Raw genomic sequence first — 24,401 nt, 5'->3', positions numbered from 1 at the left:
GGCCCTTTGAAGTGAGCAGGACTGTGACATTCAGATTGGCTCTCGCCCGCGTCTGAAGCAGATAGCTGCACGCGGCGAGCTGGCGGTGGCGCCGCCCGGCGTCATCCGTCACCTTTGATTTCAGAGGGCAGACGGGCGAACCGATAACCCCGGAATCTTCCTCCACAGCTCCCGGGAGCGATGCGCCTCCTCGTCCCCGCGCAGGCCGGAGCTGCGACGGCTTCAAAGGTTTTTAGCGTATTTATTCGATTCCAGCTGAGACCGTTCCGCCTTTGGAGTCGGCCGGGTCTCGCTGCGGGGAGGGAACGGGCCAACGGCGCTGTTTGTCGTCCCCGACTAATGCCTGGGATTTGAACCTTTGCCCTGCCGTAATGGCCCGGAATAGCATGGGGCCTAGCGTCATAAGCTAACAGGCAGCGGGCCTGGCAGCACCTGACAGGCGCTGCCCCCCAGCCCTGCTGCGTCCTGGCCTCGCGGCTTCCCGTCAGAATGATGAGGGTGGCCCCTCCTGGAAGTTCACGCCCCCCCCCCGTGCTCAGTTTAGCCCGAAACTATTAGAAATGATGACAAAAACCTTAAAGTTTCCTTCCAGTTTGAGTCCGATGTTTCCAGGGAACGCCGGATCGCTCCAGACAGATGGTGCGAGGACACGACCTCGATAAGTGCCGAGGAGGTCCGGACTGGAAAAGAGATCGTCTGGCCCCGGAGACAAACAGAACCCAACCGACCGGAAAAACAGAAACTTCCCAGCTTTTAATCGGAGCAGGATGGTTTCACCAGCAGGAACAAGACGGAGACTCCGGGATTCTGGAGCCTGTCCTGGCAGAGAGCTCCAGTTATCCTCCAGCTAAAAAAGCTAGCTCGCTAAAAAGCGAGTGTGTTGTGAGCTAATTTAACATTGGAACATATTGAAGCGCCGCAGCGTTTCAATAACATCCGGTGGCGCCAATTTTGTCTTTCCGCTCTTTGTTTTCGTATTTTTAAAGATATTTTTGGTGTAACTGTGAAGCTTCCGACCGACCTGGGAGCAGCGGCGCGAGGAGAAGCCGCTAGCAAACCTCATAGATCCGTCCGTTCATCCGTGAAACCTGCTGCAATTTGTCAAGTGTCAAATTACGCGGCGGCAGACGGAATCTTTCGGAAAACCTGCGAGAGACCTGAACGATCTTTTCAAGTCAATTTAAAGAAGAGAAGAAGAAATATGTGCAGACAAGAGGCGCGCTGAATTAATTTGTCAATTCCTCGGGATCGGCCGCGGCGTCGACGAGGCCGCGGAAACAAGAGCAGCCGCGGAGTCGTAAATAAACGCCGGCAGCTGCTCCGCGCGGTTCTTTAACCTTTGATTGATGCTTTTTCTCGGGAATAATGGAAGTCGTCAGCAGTGAAAAACCGCCCTTGTTTGTTCTGAATTAGCACAGTTAGCGCCACGCTAACGGGGAGACGTGAGACCTGGAGGCCTGGAAAGGTCCCAGCAGGGTTTTTTTATTCCCTCTCTTTCGAGGCCTTGATGATGCTTCCCAGCTAAAGTTGGGATCATTTCCGGAGTTGGCAGTTCATCAGACCAGCGCGCTCAGGAAGGATTTCTGCTGCCAATTAGCATCAATCGTGGGGAAAAGAAGGGCTGCACTGTTGCAATTCCTGCTCCTTTTCCCGCCTCTGTTCCACATTTACGGCCTTCAAACGGAGCTGCCGGAACGCTGCCGGAACGCTGCCGGGGAAGCTTAATCGCGTGACGCCCTCGATGTTTTATTGGGGAAAAGGAGCGCCCGTCGCCGTGGAGACCGCCGCCATTCTCTATATCCTCAAAGTGTCCGACACTTCGTCCAGAGAGGATTCCTCCCCGCCCTGTCGGCCCGCGGGTCACATGACCTGCGGGGCGGCGACTTCATTATACAGAAGCTTTGAAAAATTCAGACAAGCGAGGGACAAAGGGAGCGTCCCGGCGGCGGCTGTTAGCCATGAATGCGCGGCGCGACCTTTCGCCGGTCCTGGGTCACACGTTAGATCCGAACGGAAACGTGGCGGCGGGTTATCGGACGAACAAGCTCCCTCCCTCTCTCGCTTTTTCCCTCTTTGTTGCTGAAGGCTTTCATTGTGGGATTGAAGGAAATTAAAGCAGCAAAACTTCCAGAAACCCGGAGAGAAACTACAAATCAGAGGATCCGGTTATGTTCCCGCAGCAGGAGCCGCGGGGGAGGAGGGAGAGCAGGGATGGATTTGTCTTTTTCCGTCACGGTAATTGTGTTTAGGTGGGAATCGTCACGGCAGCGGGCGGCCTTCCGTCCTGCCTGCATCTATGAGGAATGAAGAGCTTTAAACTCGTCCCCGGTGGCTTTTCCGGTCTGGTCCGGTTCAGTTTGACGTCGCTCCGGTCAGCGGGCGCCACCTTTGACGGCGTGTGATTGGGCGCCGGTGGAAAGACGGGAAGGAGCTCGTTAAATCGGCGGAGCTGTGTTGCTCTGTTGTTGCTCCGCTGCGGGGCTTTATTTTCGGAACGCTACAAAGCCAATTTGCTCAACATTCCGATGTTTATCATTAGCTGATTAGGGCACCGAATCCCCCCAGCAACCATCTCCTGAAGCGCTCCTCGGATAAGTGAGCGCCCCGGCTAACGCTGCCTCCGACCCCAACACGGGAAATATAGTTCCGAAAGAACCTTTACGGATGTCGTAAGTGTGCGCCAGTTTATGCTACCGAGGAAAACGTTGTGTTGATGACCTGGTTTACCCACACAAATACAAAAAATTCTTCTGGTTTTCCCTCAGAAACCGGATCCAGAACCCAAAAAAAGCAGCGTTCATTTGGGAAAATTGAGTTTGGAAGCTTGATTTTAGCTGTGTCTCCTAGCATTAGCCTAGCATTAGCCTAGCATTAGCCTAGCGCGGCTCTCGCTTCCACTTCAGCTCCTGTTCTCACGTCTGAGGCGACAAATCAGGACGGAGGGATTTTTTTTAATTCCTCTTTAAAGTTTCCGACAATTGCTCAAGTCTGTCTGAGCGTGAGGGATCCTCCGCCTTTCCACCTGGCGTTCCCGGCGCCATCATCGTTCTAAGGCAGGCCAAGACGGCGCTTTGTCTTGGGGGGGGGGTGCTGTGCAGATAAATGCCAGCTGCTTAGAACGCAGGCGTAAGAAGAAAAGTAGGGCCGGACCGCTCACTCAAGCCTCAGACAGATCCAATATCCCGGGGCGTTCGACAGGGGAGCTGGCATAAATAAAAATGCTGGAGTGGAAATGGAATCTCACGGGAGGGGGGCAGAGAGAGGAGGAGGGGGCGGGGGGGGGGGGCCCGACAGGAAGGGCCCTCGCTCGCTCGCTCGCTCCCTCGTCTGCCCATCACCCGTCCTCGCCGTGTCACAACAAAGTGGAAGCCGCCGCGCATTCCACTCCAATTGTCTTGCGAGTCATTACATTCCGCCCGACACCGGGGCCCATTTTCCTGCTGACACGGCCCTGCTGTCACCACGGAATTTCATTGACATTCACACAGTCTTCCTCCGGTGGGATTCAGGCCTTTACGTGTGTGTGTGTGTGTGTGTGTGTGTGTGTGTGTGTTGAAGCCGCCGAGCGGTGATGAATGCTAACAGGGCTCATTACGACTCTTTAGCCGTGACTCACCGGAGCCGGACGCCAATCTTGGACTTAATTGAACAATTTGAAGAGATTTGCGGCGATATCGCGGCCCGTTAGCCGACCTATCGGGCGCCGCCAGCACCGACCCGCGGCCACTTCACACGTGGGCGCGTGCGACAATTAATCCATTGTACATCAACTTCCTCCTCGGATGGCGAGCGGAGCGCGACCGGAATACCAACGCCGCCCCCGGTGCTGCGAAGAGGCGCGTTCGGAGCAGCGGAGCAGCGGGTCGATGTGAAGCTCCGCCCTGATGGGGGGGGGGGGGGGGGGGGCTGTAACGAGGCGAGATGGTGACAAATGTGGTCGGGAGCGTTGGAAATTCTCCCAAAATGATAGATGGAGTCGCGACAAACTGCTCCTCGACGTGTTCCTGACCTGTTTCTGCAGGCGGCTACTAGCTTGCGATCACTTTTCCATGCTAGTACGTAATTAGCAAACTCCTGGAAGCAGTTTTTTTAGCTTTAACCAAGTTTGAACCAACAGGATGGGAGTCTTAGCATTAGCATGGATGCTAATGATCGACCCATCCTCACAACAGGGAATAGGGAACGTTCCATTGTAACCCAAGGGGGGGGGGGGGGGGGGGTTAGCAGGAACGTCCAAGAGGCTAAATAAACGGTTTGAACTGTCGCCCCGTGTGATGGAACAATGAGTCCGCCGAAGGAGTTAGTCCCCCTCGGTAATGGAACCCAACCCTGCCCCCCCCCCCCCCCACACACAGGAGGGGTGCGGGGAGGTCAGGGAGGCGCCGGGGCGATGGGCCAGTCAGGCACCTGCCAGGAAGTCGTGGACGTGCGTTCGTGCGCGACGTGCAGTTTCCCATCAGAAATGTAATATGGTCGAAACTTCCTGCGTCCCTGTAGCGACCCGCCGCGGTGAGCCGGGTCGGCTCGCGTTACCCCGGAGAGGCGTCGGGGGCGTCTGTGGGCTGTTGTCATCAGGGACGCCCCCCCCCCTCCCCGAACATGTCGAGTTTGTGCACCTTTAGCATTAGCGGTAAAGCTAACGCCTCTGTGGTCCAGGTAGCTGAATGGAATCGTTTCAACTGCGATGGTTGATTTGAAAAACACTTCAGCTCCAATGACATCACAGGCCTTATCAGCGTTGCCACGGCAACCATCTGCTTCTTTGAAAGTTGTTTTTTTTCCTGAAAACGGAGCAGCAATTCATTTCATCTGCGGAGCTTTAAAAGTCAAGGTTCCTGCTCGAATTTCACAGTTAAAGTCTCCCTCAGCTAACGGACAGTGGTGATGGTGGAACTGGGGCTAGCTTAGCAACAGCAAAGACAGGTAGCGCGGCTGCGGGCGGGCGGAAAAACGAACGATAAAAAAAGACATCTTCAGGGAACGCTGCACTTCTGAGAATCTTCCTTTTTCCCAGACAAGCCTCAAAAAATGTGTCGGAGTTAGACTCGTTCTCGACTTGTCGTTAATTAAATTTCGACACCTACATAATTAAGCAGCTGCTTCAACAAAATCTGCGCTCGGGGCCGAGAAGAGCGGCGGCGGCGATAATGAGGGAGAAAATGTTAATCTGCAGGCAACATCCTCCCGAGGGGGGGTCGGAGAACAAGGTCCATTATCACCTGAGCGGAGCCTCGGAGCTGCTCCCAGCTCGGCAACAGATGGCAAATCCCTGACGACGTAGCCGTCCTAGCAACACTGTGCTAGCAACACTTCTTGTTTACGGGCCGCAAACGTCAACGCATGGAACAATGATAACGGCTTTTTTAGGCTAATTTACCCAACGATTTAGTCCCGCTAACGCCATGCTAGTATGCTAACGGGGCCTGAAACTGCTGTTCTTCCCAGTTAAGGTATCCGACCGCTTCAGAAGTCGGCCGTCCGCTCGAGCGCTACGCTAAATTACGCCACGGACTGGAGCTGGCGCATTAGCGTTTACACCTGTGCTTCATTAGCTTCCCTCGTTATGCAGATTCCATTTATTTCATCAGGAAAAGACCAGACGTCAGCGCCGGGGCCCCCGCCGGAGCGCTCCTCCCTCATTTGTTATCGTTAGCCGATAAAAAATCAAATCATTCCCGGATTCCTGCGGTCCTCCCGCCACACACCGGCACTGACAGGTGCATTGTGGGTAAACTACTTTCCCACGCTCGTGCGTGCGGATCTTTGAAAATCCTCCAGGCTTTTTTACTTTTCCCGAGCGCTGACTGGGAATGAAAGTTGAGCCGGCGTTGTCGTCCGCGATGGGGGGGCGTAAATGTGCAACCTTGCGCTTTCTTCTCCTCATTTCCAGCTGATCCGCTCGCGTCCTCGCTGTCACGCGTTCCTAATCCTGGGAGGGGATTGTGGAGAGTCCCAAGCATAATGAAGGCGGATATTTGCCGTCACGGAACCGGGCGGAATGAGGCGGTGGCGAACGAGCGGGCGCACCTGAAGGTGGCGGTGACACCGCGGGAGCCGCTGTCTCTTATGAAACGGGATTTGCGAGGAGACACTCGGAGCTAATCTCCGACGGCGTCCGGTTGGTGCCGAGTTTGGACGACGGAACCGTTAAAACGGTTGGAAAGTCGCCGCGTCTTCTCGGGGGTGTCAGGGTGACCTGGGGGGGGCAGGACGTGAGTCCCTGCCTCTCTGAAGTCGGCTCGTAATGAATGAGAGGTCAACCGGCGGCTCCTCGGAGGAGGGTTCCACGCGGCGGAGCGGGCCGGCGGAATTCCCGGGAGGGGGCGGGGGAGCGCCGCGAGACGAATCCGCTCAGAAAATGAGAGGTGACCTGTGACCGGAGCCACGGAGCCACAGAGCCGGCGTGAGACGGATCAGAGGACTCTGGGAACAATTTGCAGGAAGTTTGTCTCCAGACTTCGGAGCGACTCCTGACCCGGAAAATTCCGCATTTATCATTTCTGGGCTATTCTTGATCTATTCTGTGAAATACATTTGGGATTCGTTAGAAGCTACGAGTATCTTAGCTTTGGCTAATGCTCAGCGTCCTGGACTCCACTTGAATGTCCCTTTGCGGTGACATCAGGTGATTTCCGTCCAGATTTTTCATCTCAAAGTGAAATTTGGCTGCGGAGACGGATCGCGTCCCAGTTCCGACTGGTGATGTGAGCGCAACTGGAACAGCAGCACCGGGAGAGCGCTCATTCACTGGGAAAACCCCCCAGACTGAGCTAAAGGTTGAGAAGAGACTTGGAAAATGCTGCTGTGTTGAGTGTGTGACGAAGGGGGCGGGGCTTCCTGTCCCACGGCCCTAATTAGAGGAATAAAATGTCCTTTATGGTGACGAGCCTGATCGATTCCGGAGCGGACGTGAGACCCCCGTAGGGGTAACAGAGTTTGGCCGCCTGGTTCCCTGTGGGCGCGTTCAGGACCTTGGACAGAGAACGTTCCGTCACCGGTGAATCACCGGAGCCCTTTGGAACGTTCTTTATATCCGTGCTAAGTCACAATGTGTTGTGAACGTTGTGATTACCCTGCTAGCACATTAGCTTTCGCTCCTTCAGCCACACAGAGAACACCGAGTTCTTGTCTGATGCGGGAAAATGTGCGGAAGATAAACGGGCTAAAGGTTAGCAAGAGAAATGAAATGACAAAAAAGACGTTGGGATCCGAGTGGCACATAAAGAAGAATGGAAAAGTCAATTAGCATTCAGGCGCCGCGCAGCCCCTTGAAGCCTTTGTCTGAAGGACCCATTTCACTCCAGGTGCCCCGCGCCTCCACAAGCTAACAAGCTGATAATTGTGCCGGAATTTACGAAGCAGAGAGGCTAATGTGCATAAAACCCACGGCCAGTTAACGCGTGTGTGTGTGCGTGTGTGTGTGTGTGTGTGTGTGTCGCTGGTGATAACACTGTTGAAAGGAGCAAACGCTGAACCGAGATCAGGATCTTTTTGCAGCAGTTCTGTATTTTTCACTTTAAAAGCGAGCGGCTGATGATGCTAACTCTGTTCACCACGCTAACTCGCTGTAGCTGCGCAGGCTCCGCCTCCTCATGCGACCCGACTTTGTCAGTCCAATAGTTTGTGCTTGTGCGTGGGTATTTTGGAAGGTGGAGGAAGCTAACGATAGCGAGGAGAGCTAAAGACGGTAGAGCTAATAAAGCTGGAGCGCGCTAACGAGGACGTAGAAAGATAAGATTTTTGCTAATGAGTGTTAGCGATTGATGAAACCTTTTCCTAGAGCCTTTCTCTTGTTAATACCCCAGAGGAACTGCCCATGAACTGCCCCGTTTTCACCCCTCAAAGGCCAAAATTCTGTGTTTCCACCCCTGTCGGGGGCCAGTTGATGAGGACACGCAGGCTAATTGTTTAGCGGATGGAGATGAAAGCTCCGGCAAATCAAAGCCAAACGCTACGGCGTCACTTCGGGCCGACCGAGCTCGTGAACGGGACTTAAAATGTGGGATCTTTATTCTGGATTAATGAGACGGAATATGGCTGATGAAACCGCGCTCCCCTGAGGGGGCGGAGCCCAGAGACACAAGCCACATGAGCCTTTGATGTCGGCGCCACCGGCCTTTTTTTCTTCCCTTCCCATAATGCAATAACCTGAAACGGCGCTGAAATCAGGTGTTTGACGCCGCCGCGCTGACGGACCAGCGAGCTGGAATCACAGCGGGGCTCCCGGTCGGACGCACGTTTCCCAGTCACGCTTCCCGCCGGCCGCCACGAGGGGATTGCGTCGTATCCCACACGCCGCGGTCCAGCCGCCGCCTCGAATTAGCCGCGGAATGAGATGTCGGGTTGGTGTTATTATGCTCACATTATGCGGATTGCCGGATCTTCCCCGCTGGGCCCGGTGGGCTTAGAGAGGGAGGGAACGTCGGAGGAGGAAAACCTGGCAGCGGACAGCTGCTTGGCTGAGTGACAGATTCTCCGGAGCAGGAAAATCTGCTCTAAAAACGGGTCTAAACGGGTCCTAACGAGCTTTTGCCTCCGTTTAAAGAAATTCGTCGTCCCCCTAAAAGCTTGAGATGATCAAACCTCTCCTGTGGTGGGAAAACTGGAGGATAAAAAACCACAAACTCGCCGACACTTGAAATCGGCGGTGGCAGCCTAGCCGCCGTCCCGGAATATTAATTGCCGTTGTGCAGCCGGAGTCGGAGTTCTGTCGTCACGCAGCTCTGAAGCTTATTATTATTTTCTCTCATTTTCCCGCTCGGCTGTTTGTCGGATTTCTCGCCCTTTTCCCCCGCCAACTGTCATCTTTTAACGCTCATTTTCCCAGACGAGATGCCTCTGACGCTACGGCAGGCTAACCCGCTAAGCTAACGATTGATGGGAGGTGATTTATGACAGAGTGACGCTGATCCGGCATCGATCCTGTCGTTCCGGATCCTAATCGATGTTGTCACGCGGAGCGTCGTTTCTGCAGGGACGACCTCGTTAGCCGGATCCGAGTCCCGACGCGTGATACGCTAACAGTTCCCTCGTTTCGCTCTCAACATCGTCAATGATCCAGTTTATCTGCTAGTTTATCCACCAGTGAGCACGTGAAATGTCACGCTAAAGCTGATGCAACTGTTAGCCCAAAAGGCTAATGTTGCCCAACATTAGCTTCCCAGCAATGTAGCCAGATTCCCCCGTCGCGTGAATTGCTAACAGCAGGATTTAAACACTCACGACAGTTTTTTTTACACAAAAAGGTAAAAAAACCACATTTGCTAAAGAAGCCACGCCCACCTTGAACATGGCCATGAGCATGAGATGCTAATGGGACCGAAGTAGCTTCAAGAATCGTTGCCGTTGCGTCCCTATGATTTAGCATCCTCCCTGACTTGACTGCAAACACACTCTGACCTCCCGTCCGTTACTCCGGCAGGATGCTAACTGAGAGAAGAAGAGACCATCATGGCGGCGGTGAAAGCTAATCGCTCTTCAAGGTGAAACGGCTTCTCTCAGATGTTTAAAGGCGGTGAGTCACCTCGCACACGGCCGGGCTTCCTCTGCATTAGCATCCGCCCGCGCAGGCGCTGACGTGATGTCGCGATACGTGTAAAAGGCTTGTTGGGCACTTTGGTGCTAACCGCTGACAAACGTGTCCAGAAGGTCGGCGCGGGCAGACGGGGAGTCTGTTCCTTAATTGGGACGCTCGTAAGTTACCTGAGAATCGTATCGACGCAGAGATGCTTCAGCGGCGTCCAGTCGCCGCCGTCTGTGACTGAGGGGGGGGAGGGGGGCAGGGGCCCGTGGTGACCGAGGCTGCCGGAGCCAAATTACAGCTATTTGCACGCAAGCGTGCGGCGAGGGAGGCGTGTCGAGAGAGAAAAATCGATGCTAATGAGGGCTGAGTGCTCGCACGCCCGACTGCAGAGCGCTAAAGGCCACGGCGTGCTCCGTAGGGTGCACGCCGCGGCTCTGGCGTTTAGCCGCGTCACACCTGCGCGACCGCCCGGCCGAAGGGAACGTCTCTGCCTCGGACTGGCGTCCAGTTAAACCTCTGTTCAACTGGAAGCTGCTGTGATTAGCGTCTTCCTGGCGGGGTCTGCGGTCTCATTACTCCGCTAACTAACTTTAGCGAGTACTCGTTTCATCTCCCTGACCCCTCCCACCCTCCCCTGACCCCACACTCCGCCGCCGGAGAGCCCGGTTCTGCTGAAACAAGCCCAGCTTTACCCTGGGAAGGAGGAGTCGGGGACGAGCCGATTTGGCCGGCAGGTGGGACCCAAAAATCCGCCGAGCTACAAAGAAAAGCTTTAATCTTCAGAATCCAAAACATCATTAGCGTTTGAGCGCATGGACGCGCAAGCTAACTGCGAAATCAACTCTGCTTTGTGCAACCGACATCAAACCGCTGTTTGGGATATTTGCTCTGCGTCTTTGTGGAATTCTGGGAGGGATCGGCTGGTTCTGCTTCCGCGCCATGGCCCCTCCGCCGCTAATGGAGTCCGGACAGCATTCATACGCTAAGCACCTGTGCGCTATTATGCCATTTGGCAGGAGCTGGTCTCCAATCCAGGTGGAAGTAGTGTATTTTTCACCAGAGCATGAAATGCTAACGCCGCCGCTACGGAGCCGACTTCATTCAGGAGCGTCGACGAGTCTTTCAGCCGCTTCATTTCTTCACAGGTCACATGGTTTGACTGTGAAAGCGCACGGAGGCGCTAACACGACCTCCTGACACAAACAAACAGAGAGCTTTGTGGGGGAGCTTTTCTTCACCACCTTCTTTGCTGTTAGCTAGCAAAGCTAGAAGGGAGCACAAAGGCTGCTCAGCCCAACGCGTTTTCATCGTCCCCGCCGACTTTCCGTCGCCGCCGGATCAAAAGGATCATTTTTCCGCACTTGGCTGAGGAGTTAGCCGCGGCTACAGCTGCTGAGGGCCTCTCTGCACTACTACCAGATCATTCCAAACTTTAGCTCGCGTTGCTATGATTGGGCGTCTTCAAAGACCTTTCCTGTTTCGGGATGACGGGACATGAAAGATGGAGTCAAACACTCTTGAAGCGCAGCAATAACGGCGGAATTATTCATCTCTGCATCTTTCTTCCCCCTCTGCGCCCTCTCGCGCATCTTCCATCAGTCTTTATTCTCTGGCTCCGCCCTCCCTCCGAATCCTGTTCCACGTTAGCTGGTGACGCTCGGAACGCCGCGGTGCTGCTCTGCACATAACAGGATGAGCATTTCCCTGCCGGAATACTCCTGTGGCGTCTCCTGAGAGGGCGGCGGACGGCTCAAAAAATCCAACATTCCAGAAATGTCGTTGGTGTCTGAGAGGCGTCGGGGTTTTAGCCGGAGAAAAGCACCTAGCATGAATGCTATTTTTAGCTTCCGGCAGGAGAACAGCGGACAGATTCACCTCTGAGAAGTTCCTTTTTTTACTCGACTGAGACAGCGAGAAGAAGCATCTTCACTTCCTGTGATTGCAGCATTAACGCTAATGAGCGTATTAGCTTCCGACTGTCTCTGGGAATAGGGAGCAACATTGATCTCTTGTCACAGAGCTCATAATAGACCCCCCCCACCCCCCCATGCATGTATTATTGCGCCGCTGCGTTCCAGCGGGAGCGTCTTCGGTATTTTAATCTCTCCACTGTAAACACAGCTGATGCTAATCACAGCGCAATAAGAAAGCTAGCTTCTTGTCCAAATGGCCGCTGAAGCCAACCAGGAACTGGAGCCGTGACTTGACGCGCCGTCTTTGTTTCACAATTCCATCGTCCAACTCTGAAATGATTAAACGACCCGGAGCGCTGGCCCTGACCTTAGCGTCGTTTAGCTTAGCTTTGATGTTTTTGAGGGACAGTTTGTCTCCCCGCTGCAATAAAAAGTGCGTTTCCGCCTGGAACGCCGACAGACTTTAATTTATTCCCGCTTTGTGCATTTACATCCTTTTGTCATCCTGAAGGTCTCTGGGCAAACGGAGCGGAATTCTAAACCGGATCGGCTTTAATTGTTTCTGGAGGACGGAAACACTCTTGGCCCCTATTAGCTCTGTAACAAAAAGTGTTCTCCATCAATAACCTTGTTTATGAAGACGAGCGGCGGCGGAGCCTTGCTCTCCGCCTGGTCCTTGATTACAGCGTCTGACAGACAACAGAGGACAGCTGGACCCCTCTCCCAGGGGGGACACGCTTGGCCCTTCCACTGAGAAAAGGCCACTAATGGAATTGGAGGGTTTGTTCTCCAGTCCAGCCGGGCCAAACGGTGTTCCGGGTCACTCCGGGTGCAGCCGTGTTTACAGCAGCTGCTACTGGAGCCACACATGAAGGAAAGGCTTTCCGGACCTCGGATGGGGCTCCTTTGACCCGCCCGTCACGGCCCCCCCTCGCTTCCAGTGCTCGTAAACATCTTTGGACGGTTCATAAAACATTCATTAGCTCGTAAAGGTGAGGCGGGGGCAGCCGCGGTTGAAGCCGGATGCTAATTCACTTCCTGCTTTCCTTGGAATTCTGACGGCAGAGAGCAGAACCCACCTCAACGCCTCCGTTTAGAGCCCCCCCCCCCCCGCCCCGACTGGAGGCAATCGCAGCGTGTATGACGCATTAGCGTCTCCTAATGTGACCGTTAAATGAGCATGAGGAAAATTATCCCAGCGCGTGGGAGCAAACAGGCTCAACGATTCTGTTTAGCTACGTAATTTTCAATTACGAGCTGGGGAAAAAAAAAAAAAAAACGGCCTTAGATGAAAGGCCGGCTTCACGCCGCATGTTGCAATAAGTAAAGAACTGTATCGCACTTCCCGCCGGAGCAGTTAGAGCAACCCGGAATGCTTTTAGGTTGGGAAAAGCGTCTCAGGAAATTAGGAATAATTAGTCTGACGTCGTGAGTTTCGTCTGGGTCGACAGGAGTTGCGTTCGGGAGCTAATTCAGAGGCGCTCTCAGACAATGCGATCCATATCTTTCCCCCGACGGGTCCCTTAGCGCGCTAATTCAGCTCAAACCCTGCGCGAGATTAATCGCAGGCAGCGGCCAGATGTGATAAAACGGCAAAAAAAGTCGCTCCCATCGGCCACCGGCACAAAGGCTCGTTTGTACGACACCCGGGGGGCCACCATGGCCACCGTTGTTAGGGCTCCATCAGATCCTGTAGCCGCCTTGGCTATAATTAGCCGGAGGAGCATCGTAATTCACTCTGCAGCAATCAATTACCAGATAAGCTACTTGCTAGTTGCTGACTCTACATGGAATTATTCCATGTAAGGTGGTGTTAAGGCGCAAAGAGGCGCTCGCGGCTAATGCTATTTACCGCCCTCCGTTTGTGTGTTTCCTGTTGCCCAAACTTGACTTTTCCTGTTTTTGTCTGAGCCGAGACACACGATTCCAACATGTATGTGTTAGCTAGGCTAAAACAAAGGCGATAACAATGTTGCTAACCGGTCCGAGACGTGCCAAAACTTCCTCAATGTTTTCTCCCTGTGCTATCCTTAGCAGTCCCCCCCAAGTTAGCTTAAGAATGCTAAGATTTGTTGTCGCGCTGCTTCGCAGTTAGCTAACGGGGACTGGGCGGTGATTTGCGTACGTGGCAGCAGTGCTTGACAAGAGGAGAGAACTTTCCACAAAATGGGAAACTCTGTTGTCAAAAAGGAGCTCAAACGAGTCCAAAACACCCGGAAAATCCAGACTCGCGCCGTCTGACTTTGTCGGCCGACTTTGTGAGACAAACACAAAATGTCCCTTTAAGGAAAGAAGATGACAAACGATTGTGATGTTCAAAGGCACAAAAACAATCCTGCATTCAGTCCACGCGACTCCTCGTTTTGGGGGGGGGGGTCCACGTCCACATCCGCGGATAAAGGAAAGGGAAAAAGATCCGCCGCAAAGCCGTAAAACACAATTCATCTTGTGGCGGCCGCCGCTAGCAGCGTGTAATCGCAATGACACACTGGTGTAATCCATTTAAAACACTTTGGCTCGGGCCTCGGATTCCCTCCGCAGGCTCGTGTCGCCGTCTTCCTTTCAGATCCGATTCTCCGGCTGCCTGCAAGTAAACGCCGCATCGGCTCCCGGTTATAGGTTAGGAAATAGCAGCAGCGCTCGGTGAAAGATGCTAACCTGCCTGTCTTCAGTGATAAAGAGCTAGCCTGGCGGCTTCTTTACGGACACGAGATCCAGAACCCCCCCGAGTGTCTTCGGAAGGGTGGAGATCCCAGCTGCGCTAGGCAACGAGCTGGGAATAATGGTGTCACTGGAGCACGGAATCTCATTGAGGCTTCAGCAAACATTAGCTCACAGGGAGCCGCGGCAACGTTGTCTGGAGGGGAAGTCGGGCTGAGCTATTCCTCTCGCAGGAAGTCGCCTTTTTAAGAGGGAAAACCGGAGGGTGACCAGCGGTTCCCACCTAAAGGCGGAATGGGAAGGGAAGGGTGTGAGCAGATGTGGATCCGGTGGATTATCTCCGCACCTATCAAAGCGGAGCTAATGGTGTCGGGCACGTGTGCTCACCAGACGGGAGGGAACAAGTATCCCGTCAGTTACCGGCGACTCGGGAAGCCGCAGCGTTCCGCGGCTTCTCCCAGAACCGCTCTTATCTCGCAGGCAATAATGTAAACTCCTCTCTGCCGGCGTATCGCGTTCCCCGAGCCAACAGTTCAATCTCCCCTTCCTCGCCCACTTCTCTCCCAGCAGCAGATGCCATTATTCCCCCCCCCCCCCCCCCACACGTCTAATTCTCCTCCTCCTCTGTTCCGGGGCCTCTGGATGGATCGGCGCTCCGCCGCTCCTCCACCGCGCCTCCTCAGACGGGGAGATTGATCTGTCTGCAGGACGCCTCTGACCTTTGGTATGATCCGATAACGGACACGGGGCCCTAACCGAATTAGACGTTCTCGGGGGGGTGGGGGGGGGGCATTAGGAGTAAGATGAGGTGTTTCCCCTTCTCCTGTAGCGGACCTCCGCCTCCTTTTTCCGTGGCGGTTTGGAGCCGCCGTCGATCTCCTGCCCGACCCCATCAGACGCCTGGGGGAGGATAAAAGATGTGTTTCCAGATTGCACTTTGCCTAAAGGCTGTTTGGGCCGGATTTAATTTTCACCTCCCATCGATCTCCCCCTGCCCCCCCCCTCCCCCCCCCAACGCCGTCGCTGGCGTATTTGTGTGCAGGCGAGCTGCGGACTGCTGCCTGTCAGGAGGCCGTACGTCTTCCTTAAAGTATCTGGGCGGAGGGAATGATGGAGAGCGCCTCTTTCACGTTCATCTCTCCTCCTTCCCGGTGGTTCCGTAAATCCTCCACCTCACGGAATCAGCAGAATGGAAACTGTATTTACGCCTCGGCTCCGTCCGCAAGTGGACGACTGGACAATTTTGCAGATCCGAGCCGCTATCTTTCACTTTCTGGGTGTGGATCGACTCTCCCAAAGAGAATTCCGAATGACCTCCTTTAAAGGAAGCAGAGAATTTTTAACGGAACCTCTGAAGTAAATCATCAGCCGTCTGGAGTCGCTTCTACCGCGGTTACCTTCGTGTTAGCGTTGTGGCGGTTAGCCTAAAGATGATGGCAACGCTAATTATTAGCTGCAGCTACCGAAGTGTTGACGCTAGCGCCGTCTTGACGCTAACGGCCAGGTTTTTCCTCGGATCTCTGGTGGCAGAGACGGTCGTGGTTTTTGGTGGCGGCGTTAACGATCCCGCCTGTTTTTGTGTCGGCGAGCTAATGGGCTACGTTTTTAAACGAAACGCGCGTAATCTTGCGTCTTTTTCGCCTTCTACCTGTTTCAGTGTCATAAAACCCAGCGTGGCGCCGAGCTCGAGTGGATTTTACTGGCAGCCCGGAGAAAAAAGGCAGGAGTGACGAGGCAGACGGAGGGAAGAAAAGCTTTTGACAGATCTCAGCTGTCTTTTGTTGGAGTGCGCTGGAGCGAAAAACAAAGAGAGGAAGAGGAGGACGAGAGGCTGCGGTGGGCTTCAAAGTGGGCGACGGCGCTGCAACAGGGCGGAAACACGCCAGCGCGCACGTCAACAACCAGGCCTGGGATCGGCCGGCGGAATGGACTCCCAACCGCGGTGGCCGTTCTGCTCAAAGATGGGTTAACGCGGAGCGATGCCTCACTCGCCCCTCCCTGCCCGTCGTGCATCAACCCTCTCCAGAACGGCTCTGTGCCGGGAACTGATCCCTCCCAAAACCCTCATTGATATTCTCCCATGATGCCGAGGGATCTGCAGAGCGCCCGCAGCCAAACTTTGCGCAGGGCTTGGTGGTAGACGGGTGGGTGCCGTGTCGGGGGACGTTAGCGGGATTACAGGGAGAAAAAGGAGTCCTGGTGGGTTCTTTTCCGCTCAGGAAAATGGAGGGAGGAGCGTTGGGAATCGACCCGAGGACACTTGCAGGTTGTCTCGTGTCTCCCTGCCGCGGAGCCTCGGTGCCAGTCTGGGCTTTGAGTTATTCATTGAGAGGGCGATCAAAACGTGTCGTCTTACGCGCTGATCAATGACGAGGCCTCTGGGCCCGCAGCCGCGCGGCGGCGTGCTCGCCGTGCCCGCCGCCGCCCCGCGGTCGGCCCAGCCGTCTCCGGAGAGCGACTCCAAAGCTTTTACAGAATCCACAATATCTGAGTTAAAGGTTCCAAAATGTTTTTTGGAAACATTGGAGTCAATCGCTGTTCTCGTGGAGGACGTGAGTCCTCGGGACGAGCCCTGGGTTCTGATCCGACCATAAGGTGCGGTTCCGTTTTGGTTTTTGTAAAGCGCGACATGATTCCAATTTGTTTGGAACTGTGATTTGAGCGACGGGGGCCTGATCCATCAAGCGTTCCGAGGGAGTCCTCCCCTCTGTTGGGAGCGTCGGTGTGCAGGAGAGAATTTCAGGAACGTCAAAAGAACCTGTTCAGGATCCAGATTTTCAGAAGGGCTCCATCAGCGCTAGCATGGAGCATCCCGCCACCACCTCACCCCCCGTCCCAGCGGACGCCGAGGCCCCACGTGCTCCTTTCAGAACCTGTTCTGGACAGGAAATGCGCAATCTGGTACAGCAGGCGAGGAAAAGGTCGGAAGATCATGCTGCTATTTGCTCTTTAAGTCGGCGGTCGGTGATTATTCGGCGCCACAGAGGACGCCCCCGCCTCCAACGTATCGTGAAACCAGCCTGGACTCAGTAGAAGTCCTGATACACATTAGTCCAACAGGGACCATAGAGGAAGAAGCTCCTCCAGGAGGCGGAGTCTGATCTGGCCGCCGCCCCCTGTCCTGGAAGTCCGTCCTAACTGGAGACCTGGAACTGGAGCGACCTCCGCTCTCATCCCTGGTGTGTGTGTGTGTGTGTGTGTGTGTTCCTGTAGCTCCCTCACACACTCACGGGGGATCGATTGTACCTGCGGCCCGTCCCCGTGCGAGGAGCCGGCGCTCCCACCCCAGGATGGTGTTTTTGTGGTGTGAGGAGAAAGATGAAAACTGGAAATGCGTCAGCCTGCACAAAATGAGGGCCGCCTCAGCAAAGAGCATTAAGATGTGGATAAATAAATAAAACATTGCCACCATGAGAGGAGAGCCAATGTGACAGCAGGCTTTTTATTTATTTTATTACCCCCCCCCCCCTTTCTCGTTGGCAGGCTCCGCTTATTTTGGGATGAATCACATTTTCCCGAGGAGGGAAAAGAGCCTGCGTCAGGTGTATCTAATCATCTGACAGCGCATCATCGTTATAAAAGCACCTGGGGGGGGGGGGGGGGCCCGCCGGCTCGCCTCGGGCCGGCCGCCGCCGCGTCCTGGCGGCGAAGACGCGGGGACAATGCGGAGGCTCGCCTGGTGACAGATGGGCGGGAGTTTTCTCTCCGCTCATCCTGCAGAATTCCATTAGCAGAAGAACTAATTCAGCGTCTGACCAGTGCCTGTCAGCGGCGGCGACGGCGTCCCGCCCCGATGACGTCACGGACGGCGTGATGGGAGCGGCCTGGACCTGCGTTCACACCTGTCCGACCAGCCCAGGCCGCAGGTCGGCGTGGACGGCCTTCAGCGGGACAGGCCGTCCTCCCCGCTGCTTCCTGCTTAATTCCCATCTGGCGGTGACGGATGTGGGCCCGAGGCCCGTCACACGACAGGGAAGAACGTCGGTGGGAGCGGCTGCAGGACGGCCGGGGGCGGGTCCCACCTGCGAGGACACGCTCTCAGCTGCAGGTTGAGGTGGAAGCCCTGGAAGGACCTTCTCACCTCACCAGCGATGAGCCAGCGGGACTTTTCCTACATCGGACTCAAACCCGGGATCAGGTGGTGACGTGAAACAGACAACAAGTCCTGATGTAACTGATTGTCTCAGCCTGCATGAGCTGTCCTTGGCCTGGTTTCCTCCTCTCTCTCTCTCTCTCACACACACACACGCACACGCACACACACACGCACACACACACACACACACACACACTCAGAGGTCACTGTCTGGCCTTTTTGGCATCTTTATCTACTCGCCTGTGCCACGTTGCCGCTAATTGGCGTTGCTTGACTCACTTGTCAGCCTGACAAACGTGAAGAAAAGGGTGGAATAAATCCTTGGGGGGGAGGGGGGGGGGGGCTGTCAGTCACGAGTCAAATCTGCCATCAAAGCCTGTCAGCCAACAGCAGCTTAGTCACATCCCACCTGACGTCCCATCACCTGAGTCTGCGCAGCCATCCACACCAGTGCAGCCAACGTTCAGCCCAAACTTTCCCCGCACGACCCGCAGCTGACGCGCCGCGCGGAGCCCGTGCGTGCCTGCGCCTCGGCGAGGTGTCAGCGAGAGGGGCTGAGCACCGCCTGGAGGTCTGGGCGGGGTGTTTGAGGGCCGCTCCGAAACATCAACGGCCGTGAACCCAAAACGCGTCCCGCAAGCGTCAAGCCGCGGGCGCAAGCGCGGCGCGCCGGACGCGCCGCTTCTCTTCGCCGCGGCTCCAGGACGTGCAAAAACACGCGCCCCCTCCCCGGGCACCGACCCACACACTGGCACGGCCGCGCAACTTGGAGCAAACGCCATGAAAAGACGGGAACACATCGCGGAACGAGCAGATGCAGCGAGGAAAGAAAAAAAGTCTACTTACTATGAGCGCAGGCGGCAGCGCGCAAAAAACCCCAGTAACTGCAATCAAAATAGAGGAATTGACAATGAGAGCAACGCTTTCATCCGCGGACACAGTCGGGTTTGTGCGTGAGAAGGACCCACTCATCGGGATGTCCACTTACCGGAGCGGTCGGGATAAATTCCTTAGGAAATTCCAGAGGAGTCCCTTCTTTCTTCCCTCCAAGTCAGAAAACAGCGACGCTTTTCTTATTCCAAAAACAGGCCCCAGCTTCAACTGAAAGAGAGAAGACAGCCACAAGAAATTCCATTAGAACCGCGGGTCCAGTAACCCTCCAGCACCAACCCCCCAAAAAAAGTGCTGAAATGTGATGAGCGCGCAGCAAAGAGGGGGAAAGGCAGCTTAGAGAGGGAGGGAGAGTCGGACGGACGGACGGTACCTGCTCTCTTCACCACTGGCGCCAAAGACACCGAGAGCGGCACCAAACTGAGAGAGCGCAGCCTTTCCTTTTTTTTTCCCTGGGAAAACGCAGCCTCGGCAGTGCTGTCAGGCTGTGGCAGGACGCACACGCACGCACACGCACGGAGGAGGAGAGAGGAAGAGGCAGGGATGCTGCGCTCCGAGCTGCAGTTCGCAGCCCCGCCGCTTGGTGGCCAGAATAAGATTAATTCAGAATAAGATTCCCCCGAAACAACGAGATTATCTCCACTGATTTGGAATATTTTCTACTTCCTCATTCATTTTCTGTATTAAATATTCCAGATCGAATCGGACATTTCAGAACACGTTTAATCTGGATTATATCCAGACTACATTAGCAGCTGCCCCTGAGCCACTCTGGAGGATAAAAATAATTTCAGGAATCTTCGTATGAGATTAATGGTTCTTTCGGAAACATCAGCGAGGACACGGGCGGCAAAATTAACTTTCCATTCGAATGCAGCAGTAATCCCAGATTACATCCATGTTTTGTGGAGACCTAGGAGAGAATTCCAGGTTTCGCGCCACCAGTTAATTTCCTGAGGAGCGGCCGGTCGGCGTCCAGGTGTTCTGTCATCGTTAGCGGCGTTAGCGGCTAGCGGGGGTCGAGTGAGGCAGGGAAAAGGAGAGGAGAGGGGAATCTGGAGGTTTGGAGTGGAGACATCAGAGTGTCTGAGCGTTCACATGGCTGGGGGGGGACTGGGGGGGGGTCCAGGCTGCTGATCAGAGCAGAACCTGGGGGATCAAAACAGGCGGGAAAAACTAAAAATACAGGCGACAGAACTCGACCCGAAACCTCCGGCCGTAGTTGTGGGTTTGGAGGCCTCCTTCCTGATCGGAGTAACCTGCCCCCCCCCCCACTCCACGCCCCCCCTCCGGTCCCATTTGTAAACGCAGACAGCGCGTTGTGTTGTGCGTGCGCATGATTTATAGTTCATGTATTAATCATATCGCTTGCTTTAAGTAATTGTGCAGCATGAATATTTCATCGGAGTTCATTAGGGATGATCCAGGGTGTGAGATGGCGGGAACGCCGCGGCCGGGACGGAATGTCGGGCTGCTTCTTTTCTGGAATTTCCTGTTTTTTGGAAGTTTGGCTCAAGTCCCCTGGACAGAGATAAGACGTACGGAGGGACGTGATCTGGGACTCATAAGCCGTTCAAGGATTTTCGCAGAAAACAGCAGTGGCTTGTGGGAAAAGGCCGCGTGGGCGCCAGAGTTTCGAGAAAACGTTCCATCGGGGCAGCGGAGAAACATCTGTCCTGGAAGTGAGCCGGCCTGGAAGATCACGTGGTTGTGCTAAATCATGGCGAGACCACGACCCACAAGAACTCGTTGAGCTTAATCAAGTGATTTTAAACGTTTGGGTTCGGAAGTCCGGACGGCGGACGTCTCCTCCCTCTCAGATGGGATTTTAACTCCAAGCTGCATTCGTTTCATCTGCTGCTGAAAGAACAATATGTGGGTCAACGCGCCCGAAGAAGGAGAGCAACCGCGCTAGCATCGGGGGTGCTCGGGAGGACTTCCAAAGGTCTTTGTTGTTAGCGCGCTCTGGTAGCTCGCTTTGTGTCCCCCCCCCCCCCCGCGTGTTTATTTTGGTTGCCCCCTGAAGAACATGGTGAACAACCGATGAAATCGGAATATTTATTATTCCAGTGAAGCGGGTTTTTGTAAAAAGACTCTCTGATATTCGCCGCAGCAGCAGCGCTCATAAATCAGCAGGGCGCCGTTACACCAGTTTATGTGGAACAAAGATGGTTCTTTTAGTCCGGGTCCGTTCTTTCCGCTGGACTGCAGAGATGCATTCAGGTCCAGTTCCTGCGGGACCTCCATGTTCATCAGGGGCCGATGACCCGTTCGAACTCCGAGGTGTCCTGAAGCACGTGGGCTGCATGCTAACGCCGCCAGGTCTCCTGGTGCGGCTGGTTTTATAGCGTGACCCCTCCTCGGTTCTGCAGTCCGGGCCCTGATCCCTCCAGTCAGCGGGGTTAGGAACCCGAAAACTGTGACTCAACCCACGAGGAGCTGGCTGGACCGCTGTCGCTACTGTGCCCTTTAAGCTAACTTACGCATGCATGAGGGAGTTAAGCACAGGCTGAAAAAAAAATGGGCCCGGTTTCGGCTTCGTGCTGGGTTGAAACGGCACCGGAGTGACATCATTCTGTCCCCGTTTTGCCTCCTCTCGCAGCTCTGAACTGGATTTGTTCTGTCTGGCGGGGACGCGGTTTAGCTCAACGTGTAAACATGGTCCAGCCAGAAGATTAGAACCATGTTCCTGATCTCGTGCGGGTCCGACACGTCAGGGAACGGATCTATCCCAGCTGTGATTGTGTCACATCCCATCATTCTCAACCGGGTCGTAATCCCAGAGGTCTGTGGGCCACCAGGCTCTCCAGCGGGTTCCTGGGCCTCGGCAGCGTTCGTGGTTTGGCAGACGACGGCGGCCCTCGTTTATCAACCCGGGCCGGTCTTACGAAACGGCTCCCGAGTGATTCATTATGGGCTGGCGCCGCACTCGCACGGACCTGGCCTCGCGACCCGGCTCCGCATAAACGTCTCCGTGTTTCAGAAACCTGAACCGCGGTCACGATTCAGAGTCGGCCGATGACACGCGTAACGCTACGCTAACGCTAACCCCGCAGCCATCCAGCGCGCGTCTCGCCCGCCGCTCCGTTCTAGCGCCTGCTTTGTTGACGGAACCTTTGAATCCATCGTACAAGGTTGGGCTCTCGATCCTCAAGAGCTGCGTTATGAAAGCGCTCTTGACCTTTTGTTGCCGCGTCGTGTGCAACTCATTACCCGAGCGTCTTTTCTCTTCAGAAGCGTTGCCGCCGATGCTGCTGCTTCTTAACAAATCACACTCGGGTCTCCTTTTAAGCGATCCGAGCTCGAGCGATTCGGTTCCTTCGCTGGAAACTAGCATCAAATCAGGCTAGCAGAAGCCCACCGTAGCCGCGGCGCCGGAGTCATGATTTCAATATCTGCGCGATCCGCCGAGGATGAGCGAAATGGGATTTGTTTATTGCTTCGACGCGGCGCGAGTTCCAGCTAGAATATATAGCTGGCGTCCCTCCAAGTAAAGCAACATAAATAAAATTGAGTGGGTGACTTCGGCTCTTTATATCTGATATCCAGAAGCCAGGTGATATTTATGAGTCATGGGATTATTCTAGGAGGCCGGAATTACTTGCTCGCTCCGCTCCCGCCCGTCATAAGAGGCGCCGTTTGCCGACTGAACTGCTCTTTAGTGCCTCTTGTGATCGCCGCTGGATTATGGGATAAAGGAGATTTGCATATTTCCTTTGTTCCCGGGAATCGGACCGTTTTTAATACGCCACTTAGCGCCGAGCTCTGTGGGAAGCGGAGTGACGGCGCGACGATACTGGTTTTCATCTTTGAATGGGCAGATATCGGCTGGCGCCGGCGTCGCCTCAGGTGGGGAACGCCAGCGATCAATCGGCAACAAGGGTGGAAAAGCAAGTCCGACAGGGAGGAGGAGGAGGAAGACGGCTGAGTTCCAGCGCTAATGTCGGCGCTAATGTCAGCACACGTGTCACAGTTGTTGCGGGCGGGGCCAGAAATGTTGGGTTAGCTCTCTGGGCTAAAGTCAGGTTTGTTAGCAATTACGGCTCCACTTCCGAAACACCCCGACGCTTTAAAATCCCTCACTTAGCAAATGAGACGGGAACTGGAACAAAGTTTGAATGGAAGACTGCACAAACGCTCGCTAATTAAAGCGCCGCCGTCTTTGTTGCTGTCACACGGTGGCGTTTAATCTCCGAGGCCGCCTCCCGTCGTCGTTACGGCTCCTCGGATGAGCTCATCGTTTGGATGCGACAGAGAAGGAAAAAAGAAAAAAAACAATTTCCAGTTTTTCGGAATTCAATGTGAGAAAACACTCTGGGAGCCAAAACCCCAAACAGACGAAACCGGGAGTCGCACGATGTCCGTCCATATTTTAGGAACCGGAAGGGCTTGTTTCCTGATCGAAGATCGGAGCGTTCCTGACGGAGCTCTTCCGTCATTCCCTGCTCAGCCTCACGCCGGTTGTTTTGTCGGGTTTAGGAGAAACATATGTTCGGTGGGAGGTTCTCCGACGCCTCTGTGCTTCTCTCGGCGCTGAAGGTGACACAATGACACAGCTTTCCTCTCCAGCGAGCTTCCTCGGCTCTTCTAATGTTCCGAGCTGATCGGAGGGTTACGGAACCCGAGACGACTGGGGAGGTTCTCATGGCGTTTAGCTCCGTGCACCCGCTGATCTGAGAATTCTCTCCAATTGGACATTCAGTGGGAAAAATCCGGCGGGTTTCCAGAGCTCCTCGGCGTTCCGCAGCCTCTGAAGCTCCTTTTCCTGATCTGGAACAGGTCACCGGCTCCTGTGTTCACCTTCATCCAGGCTGATTCATGTTCCGCAGGCTGGTGCGAATATGCTAGCAGTGACGTGAGAACGTTCCCTCAAAACAAGCCGAACTGACCCTCCCAATCTTTGGCTTTGAGTCTCCCGTCGCTCTGGAACGTCGTCATCCACCCGAGGTGGAAAAGTGTTGCATTCACCCTCTTTGGAGGAAACGGGAAGTCACTATTTAGCTGGGACCAGCCACACGCACCAGCTGCAGGTTAGCTACCAGCGCAGCTTCAACAAGGGCTCCTTTTTACTGCCCGGAAGCAGGAAACTCCTGGAAAACATTGAGTGAGAGGACATTATTGTTGTTGTCGGACAGGTGTCGTTCATTCCGCCGTCCGGTTCAGCTCGCTTCAAAGGCTTTGATGTTTCCACGGAAACGCGAACTACATCAGGTTGTCAGGACAGATTGTCGAGCGGACTCGTTAGCTCTTACTGACGACCGTTTCCTGAGTTTTGGTAGTCTCGCGTGTTTAATGTGTCAGATCAAAGCAAAAAGCG

General features: G+C 54.7%; 1 protein-coding gene across 39 annotated transcripts in view; it reads right to left on the bottom strand.

Moving 5' to 3' along the window:
* Nucleotides 1-19,603, bottom strand: part of LOC101066428 (receptor-type tyrosine-protein phosphatase delta) — a 185,460-nt gene extending 165,857 nt beyond the window's left edge. For 18 of the 39 annotated variants that reach the window (XM_029840588.1, XM_029840592.1, XM_029840590.1 and 15 more), the window contains exons 1-3: nt 19,458-19,602; nt 19,182-19,294; nt 19,040-19,077 (exon numbers count right to left, since the gene is read on the bottom strand). The gene's annotated coding sequence lies outside the window, so the exon portion shown is untranslated. Of the gene's footprint in view, nt 1-19,039; nt 19,078-19,181; nt 19,295-19,457 lie in introns of all 39 variants that reach the window. The other 21 variants (XM_029840574.1, XM_029840580.1, XM_029840577.1 and 18 more) reach the window with 3 other exon arrangements.
* Nucleotides 19,604-24,401: the final 4,798 nt, after the last annotated feature.

This window comes from Takifugu rubripes, chromosome 8 (genome assembly GCF_901000725.2).
Source record: "Takifugu rubripes chromosome 8, fTakRub1.2, whole genome shotgun sequence".
Lineage (NCBI taxonomy): Eukaryota > Metazoa > Chordata > Actinopteri > Tetraodontiformes > Tetraodontidae > Takifugu > Takifugu rubripes.
Note: the sequence above shows the minus strand (reverse complement) of the source record. Positions and strands in the feature narration are given on the sequence as shown.